The following is a 10204-nucleotide window of genomic DNA, read 5'->3' as shown; positions in this document are numbered from 1 at the left end:
CAGGCGAAGACTACTTTTGTCAGGATAAGCGGTACTAGCTCCCCCCTTTCAAATTGGTCATTGTTGGCTCCCTTCCCGCTCAATATTTGGGGAGAGGACCAAGGCCTCTATAAATAGGATTAGCCACCATAGTGGGGGGAAACGGATTCAGTTCATCCTCACACCCACCAAGCAGAAGAACACCTCGCCTCAGGAGGCTGTTCTTCCTCTTGTACTGCTCATCCTTAGCCTACGAGGCAATCCACCACCACCACACTGGAGTAGGGTATTACACCACAAAGGTGGACCGAACCAGTATAAATCTTGTGTCCTTTGTGTTGCGAGTTTGTCGAGTTAGCCCTTGAGATCTTAGCGAAACTAGGACGTGGATCGGTAGGGGGAGATCTTCGTGTGCACCCCAGTGTTCGAACCTTGAGGGTTTTGCCAGAACCCGAGATCCGACATTTGGCGCGCCAGGTAGGGGTGCGCCGAAGCTTCCCTTCCGTCGCTCCGCATCCTGTTGCTTCATCGTCTCCATGGCAGACGCTCGCCGTGCTCGCACTGAGCGCCAGGCTGCCCTCGCCGCCCACATTGCTCAGACAGCTCCCATCGGTGGGCCACCCCGTCATTCTTCGTCGCCTGCCGCCACCAGCCCAGCGGGGAACAAGCAGCAAATATCCTCGCTGCACCCCTCGGTGCGGTGGGACGGCTGCACCACCACTCCATCGCCGACCCCGGCCGGTTCGTCATCCCACGCTCGTCGTGCTCCCGTGGATGCGCAGGCCGCTCTGTGCATGTCGTGCAAGCTCCTGCGCTACCGCCCCATCGACGACCTCTACGAGGACTGGCTCGACCGCATCGCCGAAATTGTCAGCGCCGCAGGGAGCTCCCCTGCGCCGTCCCTCTCGCTGCCTCGCCCTCCGCCGGCCGCGGGCGGCGTGGCCCATGGAGTGCCTCCACCACCTCTGCCCCAAGACGGAGTCTTGGCGCCCAGGCGCGCGGCCCCATGACGTGACTTGCTGCGTCCGGCGCCCACGCAAGAAGAAAGAAGCTGCCAAGAAGTCCCTCGGCCACGAGAAAACGCCCCCGCGCTCCCTGCGCCACCATGGCAAGACCGTGTGCCGCCTGCAGCGGCGGTGCGCGGCCCCATCAAGGACAAGTTCTCTACCAGCGCAGAGTCCCGGTGAGCACGGCAGGCTGCCGCGCCTGCACCCCTGAGCTGCGTAGCGTCGCTTGGCCGGGCATGTTCAAGCCGGATCCGCCTCCTCACTATGATGGCACCCCTGACCCTGCGGAGTTCCTGCGACTCTACGAGCTGAGCATCGAGGCAGCCAACGGCGACGAGAAAGTCATGGCGAACTGGTTCCCCATGGCTCTCAAGGATGGTGCCCACTCCTTGCTCATGAACGTGCCTCCAGGCTCGATCTCCTCCTGGAACGAGATGCGCGACCATTTCGTTGCCAACTTCCAGGGCACTCGTGACCGCCCACCGGCTGCGGGTGACCTACGCCGCGTCAAGTGCAACCTCTTGAGCATGCGTTGGTTTTCCCTTGAAGAGGAAAGGGTGATGCAGCAAAGCAGCCTAAGTATTTCCCTCAGTTTTTGAGAACCAAGGTATCAATCCAGTAGGAGACCACGTGTGAGTCACCTCGTACCAACACAAACAAATAAGAACCTCGCAACCAATGCGATAAAGGGGTTGTCAATCCCTTCACGGCCACTTGCAAGAGTGAGATCTGATAGAGATAATAATAATAAGATAAATATTTTTGGAAAGCAATCAAAGAACACCCCATGCTTCAAATTTGTCACATGACGTTTACCATCCGTGCATGCTACGGGGCTTGCCAACTTCAACACAAATATTCATCAATTTCACAATTACTCGACTAGCACACCTCTAATATTACCACCTTTATATCTCAAAACAATCTATCAAGCATCGAACTTCTCTTAGCATTTAAAATTTATAACCAAAGTGAATTACCATGCTGTTCTAAGGGAATCTCAAAATGATATAAGTGAAGCATGAGATATCAATTGTTTCTATAAAATAGAACCACCGCCGTGCTCTAAAAGATATAAGCGAAGCACTAGAGCAAAAATTATCCAACTCAAAAGATATAAGTGAAGCACATAGAGTATTCTAATAAATTCCAATTAATGTGTGTCTCTACCAAAAGGTGTGTACAGCAAGGATGATTGTGGTAAACTAAAAAGCAAAGACTCAAATCATACAAGACGCTCCAAACAAAACACATATCATGTGGCGAATAAAAATATAGCTCCAAGTAAAGTTAACCGATGGATGAAGACGAAAGAGGGGATGCCTTCCGGGGGATCCCCAAGCTCAGGATTTTGGTTGTCCTTGGATTTTACCTTGGGGTGCCTTTGTCATCCCCAAGATTAGGCTCTTGCCACTCCTTGTTCCATAATCCATCAAATCTTTACCCAAAACTTGAAAACTTCACAACACAAAACTTAAAAGAAAATCTTGGTGAGCTCCGTTAGTAAAAGAAAACAAACCACCACTTCAATGTACTGTAATGAACTCATTCTTTATTTATATTGGTGTTAAACCTACTGTATTCCAACTTTTCTATGGTTCATAAACTCTATTACTAGCCATAGATTCATCAAAATAAGCAAACAACACACGAAAAACAGAATCTATCAAAAACAGAACAATCTGTAGTAATCTGTAGGTTTTGAATACTTCTGGAACACCAAAAATTATATAATAAACTGCTGGATGTGAGTAATTTATCTATTAATCATCTGCGAAAATAATTAACTAAATATCACTCTCCAGTAAAAAATGGCAGCAAATCTCATGAGCGCTAAAGTTTCTGTTTTTTGCAGCAAGATCAAAAAGACTTTCCCCAAGTCTTCCCAACGGTTCTACTTGGCACAAACACTAATTAAAAGCATAAAAACACATCTAAACAGAGGCTAGATAAATTATTTATTACTAAATATAATCAAAAAGCAAGAAACAAAAATAAAATTGGGTTGCCTCCCAACAAGCGCTATCGTTTAACACCCCTAGCTAGGCATAAAAGCGAGTATAGATCTAGGTATTGCCATGATAATGATAAGGTAAATCGCGAAAACTCATCTCATACTCCCTACATTCAGTAGCAAGTTTCCTTTGTGGCAAGCAAAAGTAATCAAAAGGGCTAAATTTAATGGGACAAAACTCCCCAAGATCAAGCTCGGGAGGTATTGGTTCCTCCTTTGGCCCCTCATATTGCACAACCAAATCATCATTATAAGCATTCTTTTGGCAAAAAGTCATGAGTCTTTGTTCAAGGGAAAAACCCAACCCATTATTCTGGATAGCAAAATTATCATTAAATTCAAAGATCCTATCAACAAGAACATTGGTAGGAACCTTTTTTCTAAGGTTTTCATTAAAAGCAATATGATCTAAGGATCGTAAACGCCTAATGTCTTCTTGATAAAAAAAAGATTGCTTCTATGAGAGGACGGACGGCATCCACCCTATAATGTGCAAAATTTTCATTGGCCTCTTTTATTATAAATCTGAACTCATGAGCTAAAAAGATGGCCGCCGCTCGCTTAACAGAACAATGCTCAATATTAGAAAATTCTAGGAAAATCCTTTGTATGGAAGGATGCACATGTAAAAATTGTCTTTCAAGTTCAACTATGAGCAAAGATATCGCATCTACGAGACTACTAGTTTTATGAAGAATAGACCTGCTCATGGTGGGAAAAGCACCGGCACAAGTAAAGAAATCTTGAATAACTCCTTTCCCAATAATATTACCGCTACCAATCTGAAACCTTTTAATGTGTAAAATAGTAGGATTTTCAAGAGGATCATCAATAGCATCAAAGTTTTCCATATTATTATCCTTATCAATGATAACCTCCCGAGTTTCAGACATGAAGGCAACAAATTGCAAAAATAATGAGCACACAGGAGGCAAGAAGGAAAAAGAGGGCAAATAAAATGGCAAGGGTGAAGTGGGGGAGAGGAAAACAAGAGGCAAATGGCAAATAATGTAATGCGAAGGATAAGAGTTGTGATAGGAACTTGGTATGTCTTGACTTGGCGTAGACTTCCCCGGCAACGGCACCAAAAATCCTTCTTGCTACCTCTTGAGCATGCATTGGTTTTCTCTTGAAGAGGAAAGGTGATGCAGCAAAGCAGCATAAGTATTTCCCTCGGTTTTTGAGAACCAAGGTATCAATCCGGTAGGAGACCACGCGTGAGTCACCTCGTACCTACACAAACAAATAAGAACCTCTCAACCAACACGATAAAGGGGTTGTCAATCCCTTCACGGCCACTTGCAAGAATGAGATTTGATAGAGATAATAATAATAAGATAAATATTTTTGGCATTTTTATGATATAAATTGAAAGTAAAGATTGCAAAATAAAATAGATTGGAAACTTGTATGATGGAAAATAGACCCGGGGGCCATAGGTTTCACTAGTGGCTTCTCTCAAGATAGCATAAGTATTACGGTGGGTGAACAAATTATTGTCGAGCAATTGATAGAATTGAGCATAGTTATGAGAATATCTAGGTATGATCATGTATATAGGCAACACATCCGTGACAAGTAGACCGACTCTTGCCTGCATCTACTACTATTGCTCCACACATCGATCGCTATCCAGCATGCATCTAGAGAATTAAGTTCATAAGAACAGAGTAACGCTTTAAGCAAGATGACATGATGTAGAGGGATAAACTCATGCAATATGATATAAACCCCATCTTTTTATCCTCGATGGAAACAATACAATACGTGTCGTTTCCCCTACTGTCACTAGGATCGAGCACCGCAAGATTGAACCCAAAGCTAAGCACCTCTCCCATTGCAAGAAAGATCAATCTAGTAGGCCAAACCAAACTGATAATTCGAAGAGACTTGCAAAGATAACCAATCATACATAAAAGAATTCAGAGAAGATTCAAATATTGTTCATAGATAATCTTGATCATAAACCCACAATTCATTGGATCTTGACAAACACACCGCAAAAGAAGATTACATCGAATAGATCTCCAAGAGAATCGAGGAGAACTTTGTATTGAGATCCAAAAAGAGAGAAGAAGCCATCTAGCTAATAACTATGGACCCGAAGGTCTGAAGTAAACTACTCACACATCATCAGAGGGGCGATGGAGTTGATGTAGAGGCCCTCCGTGATCAATGCCCTCTCCGGTGGAGCTCCGGAAAAGGCCCCAAGATGGGATCTCTTGGGTACAGAAGGTTGCGGCGGTGGAAATAGGGTTTTGTGGTGCTCCTGGATGTTTTCGGGGTATGTGAACATATATAGGAGGAAGAAGCAGGTCGGTTGAGCCACGAGGGGCCCACGAGGGGGGAGGGCATGCCCAGGGGGGTAGGCGCGCCCCTTGCCTCGTGGCCACCTCGTTGGTTTCTTGACATACACTCCAAGTCCTCTGGATCATGTTTGTTCCAAAAATCCCGCTCCCGAAGGTTTCATTCCATTTGGACTCTGTTTGATATTCCTTTTGTGCGAAATACTGAACTAGGCAAAAAAACAGCAATTTGCACTGGGCCTTGGGTTAGTAGGTTAGTCCCAAAAATAATATAAAAGTGTAAAATAAATCCCATTAACATCCAAAACAGATAATATAATAGCATGGAACAATCAAAAATTATAGATACATTGGAGACGTATCATCAAGCAACAACCAGGAGAGACCCTCCAGAAGTACATCTAGAGCTTCAACAACGTTCGCCTCAAGATCCCCATGGTGACGGATGAGGCCATCATCTCCGCGTTCTTCGATGGCGTCCGCGACGTCAAGATGAAGGAGGAGCTCGCCATCCACGAGGACTTGTGCACGTCTCTGGAGCTGTTCAACCTGGCGACCAAGTGCGCAAGAGCTGAAAGGGGCGCCTCTCCCTCCTCGAGCTCCCGGCTGCAGACCCGGAGGAGAAGAAAACCAAGGCCAAAGACGTGAAGCACAAGGGAGCAGCCGTGCTCGCGGCGGAACCAAACACAAAGCGCAGCAGGGACCAGCCCGAGTCATCCAAGAGCAGCCGACCGTTCTGCGCATTCCTAACCTGCATAGCCACAACACCAGCGACTGTCAAGAGCTCAGAGCCATTCAAGAATGACGCTTCGGTCGACGCCCCGAGCGCAACGACCGGGGCTACGGCCGAGGAGGAGGACGTGGTGGAGGACGCTGGGATGACCGTGACCCGCGCCAGGAGTGGCGCGACCGACCTCATGAGGACCGCTGGCAAGATCAGTCTCGCGAGGGCGCCTGCAGGGATCAGCCTTGTGAGGATCATCCTCAGGGCAACGCTGGTCTCCCTCCACTACCGCCACCACCGAGAAGGAATGATGACCACCATTAGGACGAGGGGCTGGGGGGCTTCCAGGAGCCGCGTGATATCGCCTGCATCTTGGGCGGAGCTCAAGCCCCAGCCTCATAGTGTATCTTCAAACAGTTCGCTCGTGAAGTGAATGCATTCCTCCCCAAGCTCGAGGCCACGCGCCCGCTCAGATGGTCCCAGTGCGCCATCACGTTTAGCTCGGCAGATCAGCTCAAGTGCACGGCTACCGTCGGCGCCCTCCCGATGCTCTGTTCACCAGTCATTAGCAATGTGCAAGTTACCAAGACTCTCATTGATGGCGGCGCAGGGCTCAACGTCCTGTTCGTTGACACGTTTAACAACCTCCAAGTGCCGTATGATCAGCTTCAGCCCACCAAGCCTTTCTCAGGAGTGACCGACGGCTCCACCACCCCGATCAGGCAGGTCCGCCTCCCCGTCACCTTCGGACAGCGCGACAACTACTGCACCGAGCTCGTCGACTTCGATGTCGCCCACATCTGTCTGCCATACAATGCCATCCTCGGGTATCCGGCCCTGGCCAAGTTCATGGCCCTGACGCACCATGGCTACAGTGTCCTCAAGATGCTAGGAAGCGGCGGGATCATCACAGTCCCCTGCAAAGAAAGAGATGCGGTGTGCTCCCTCGAGCGCGCCTTCCAAGCAGTGTCAATTGAAGACCCCGACAACAATGCAGCTCGGTACCCTCCTGAGGTCGTCCCCAAGAAGAAGAAGAAGCTACTCCGTGCCGGACCTCGGGAGGGCAGCGCCGCAAGTGGCACCTCGTCAGGATCAGCGCCCGCACCTGAGGCGCCTCCCTCTGACGCATAGGATGGCGCCCTCCTCGGGCAGGGCTCGGGGGCTCTCTTCTGGAGGGCCTCAGACCTTGCGAACGTCACGAGGGAGGTGCTCGGGAACCACTTGGAGGCGTGTTTCGCGGCACGTCTCCCTCAGGAGGACACTGGGCAAGGAGCGCCCGGCGCTCAGGATTTCATCACCAAGGTATCTCAGGAGCTTCAGGAAGCAAGAGCAATACGCGGCGACCACCGCTCACCTGGCGTTGCTCCCCACCTAGGCGAGGGTGGTGAGCTGCGCGTCTGCATCGACATACCAGGGCTCAACCGAGCCGCATCTCAGGAGCGCTTCTGGCCTTCACGTGTTGGGCGCTGCGAAGGTCCACCTCACAACTACGTTCATATGCCGTTCGGCCTGCCGAGCGTGGCTGCTGCCTTCCAGCACAACCTGCAGAGCGTCATGGCGGGTCAGGAGGCCAGGCACCACGCAGTCCTGGTGGAGATGGCGACGGTCCTCAAGGAATCGCCTGGACCCCCAGAGCCTCCCGAGGCTCAGGGCCCCGGTGGCTCGTGAGGAGCAACCCCTTCGCCACGTACCTGCAGCTGCCTCAACACCCCTTCATCAACAGAACCAGGTGATATTTTCCAAGTTCATTTAGCTGGGAGCGCCCAGTGAGCTGCATTATTCCCAGGCCGCGTGGGTCCGTCCCTGTGGCATGTATCCCTTTTTTTTATGTCTTTAGCTTACCTTGCTGGGGGCGCCCCTCGGGCTGCATCATCCCCAAGCCGCTCGAGCCGGACCCAGTGGCACGTATCGTTCATGCATTTACCTGAGCTAGTTTGTTTTCCATGCTTAATCTACCTATGACCACCACCTACTTGATTCTCACCCGCCACGGGGGCTACTCACGCTGGCAGGATGCTTATGCTCGGGTCCGTCCCGCGCACGTCACCACACCAGGCCCTCAGTGCCTTCATCTCCTCGCAGAGCGACCAACGGCGGACCGGCAACCACAATGGCAAACTGTGTCTCTCCTTGTGCTGGCTTGCAGGAATCTCCTGAAGGCGACGGCAGGCGGGACCACGAGCTCCCTCTTCTCCCATGCAATCCGCTTGCGCGTTAAAAGGGGGGATCTTGAGCATCGCGACTTAGGAGATCTTACTGGCTCTCCAGCCCTCACCCCCTGGCGTTGACCATGGCAAGCGACCTGGCATACCAGCGGCGGCTGAGCTCGCTCGAGGGCCAAGACCTGACGACGCAGAGCACGAAGGAGGAAGGCTCGCATGGGCCTGGCTTAGCTATGCTTCGAGCGCCTATGCACGAATCTGGCGCATAATGAGGAATCAACTCCGGACCGTCAAGATAAGTCCCGAGCCCGGGTTGGCTAAACCGCTAAGGACTAAGAACCATACTAACTGCAGCCCTGCTGCAGCAATGTCACCCCCTTTCTTACCTCTCGACGGCTGCTTGAGCGCTAAAGGGGACCTCCAGAGCATCGCGTCTCAGGAACTCTTACTGGACCTCGGGCCGCTCACCTCCTCGCCTTGACCACGGCACATGACCTGGCATACCAGCGACGGCTGCAGCCTGCCTGGGGACCGGGACCTGTCAGCATAGAGCGCCAAGTCATCGCTAGGTCGGAAAGGGATACCGAGCTGAAGTAGGACTCGTGCTGGCGCAAGTTCATAATAAGGACAATATTGATAAGAGGCATTACAAAACCTTGACACACACCCACGGGGCATTTCTTGATTCCTCGCAGGGAACAAAAGGCAAGAACTTAGGGAATCCTAATTACACGTGCCCCTGTGGATGACGCTATCATCAATAGTGGGCCACCAGAGGCCGGAGCCAACCTCATGTAGATCAGCGGCGGCGGCGGCCTGACGCTGCAGCCCTACTCCGGGCTCGGTGGGAGCTTGGGGGCACATAGCTATCGTCGCTCGTCTCTGGGGTCTCGTAGAGCTCGGGAGAATCACTGGACTCCCAAGTGTCGCCGCTGCTACCAGAGGAGCCGCTAGCGATGCGGGCAGCAGACCCTGCCCCAACTGTGGCGCCAGCGTGATGACCCCACCTGGGGAAACATTCCAGACGGTGGCCTTCTGCGTCGAAGACTTTGAAGAACAGCGTAAAGGCACCGTCGTACGCGAAGTGGAATGCGAGGGCGCCCTCCGCATGACACACTCGGGCGACCTCACCCCAGCCTCGGGTTATGAAGATCTTCCCCGAGGAGACAGCCTCAACCCTGCTCTAGTCGCCGGCGTGTCGCAGTTGGCATGATGTAGCCAAAGCTCTAGGGCCCCCCCTCGGCGGCATCTCGGCTCAGAAGAAGGAAGGGAAGCGGATCCAAGTGCTCGGGGGCATCGCTGTAACGACCGGATAATCATGCTATAGTAATCCCACGTTAACGATGCCACGTCACCTCTGTCACTGTAGTTAATCTCGGGTTAGTTCAAAACCGATTCAAATTCAAATTTATAATAAAGTGAAATAATAAAAGTTTTCAAAAATTAAAACAAAAATGTTCGGGAGGTGCCCTAATTTGCATATGTAATTATGGTGAAATAAACACATTTTTATAAAATGCCTAAGTATTTTAAAATGAATTAAAACAAGAAAAGAAAATGAATAAAAAGAAAAACTAAACAAAAAAAGAAAGGAAAAGACCCCCCCTGCTGGGCCAAGTGGCCCAGCTGGCCCCAGCCGCCCAAATGGGTCGGCCCACCCCATCCCCCATATGGCCGCTCGATGCCGCCTGGACCGCCATCGCCCCGCCGCTCGACGCCGGACCTCCCCGCCGGCCTGCCTCCTCCACGCCGCCGTCGTCCATGTCCTCCACGAGCACCACTGCCCTGGACCCTGCTAACCCGCCGTGAGCCGCGCCCCTCCTCTCTCTCCCTCGCCCCGTGCGATGATGCTGCTACACTGCGGCCGCCCCCGCCCGAGCACAATGCCGCTCGCCCCCGCAGCCGCTGCTGCCCTGCTGCTCATCGGCTTCGCCTCGCCTTGCTCGTGGCAACGCCCGCCACCGGCCGCTGGTGTCGCGCCCGCCGGAGCCCCACTTTCGCCCGCTGTTGCT

This window comes from Triticum urartu, chromosome 7, assembly GCF_003073215.2.
Source record: "Triticum urartu cultivar G1812 chromosome 7, Tu2.1, whole genome shotgun sequence".
Lineage (NCBI taxonomy): Eukaryota > Viridiplantae > Streptophyta > Magnoliopsida > Poales > Poaceae > Triticum > Triticum urartu.
Note: the sequence above shows the minus strand (reverse complement) of the source record.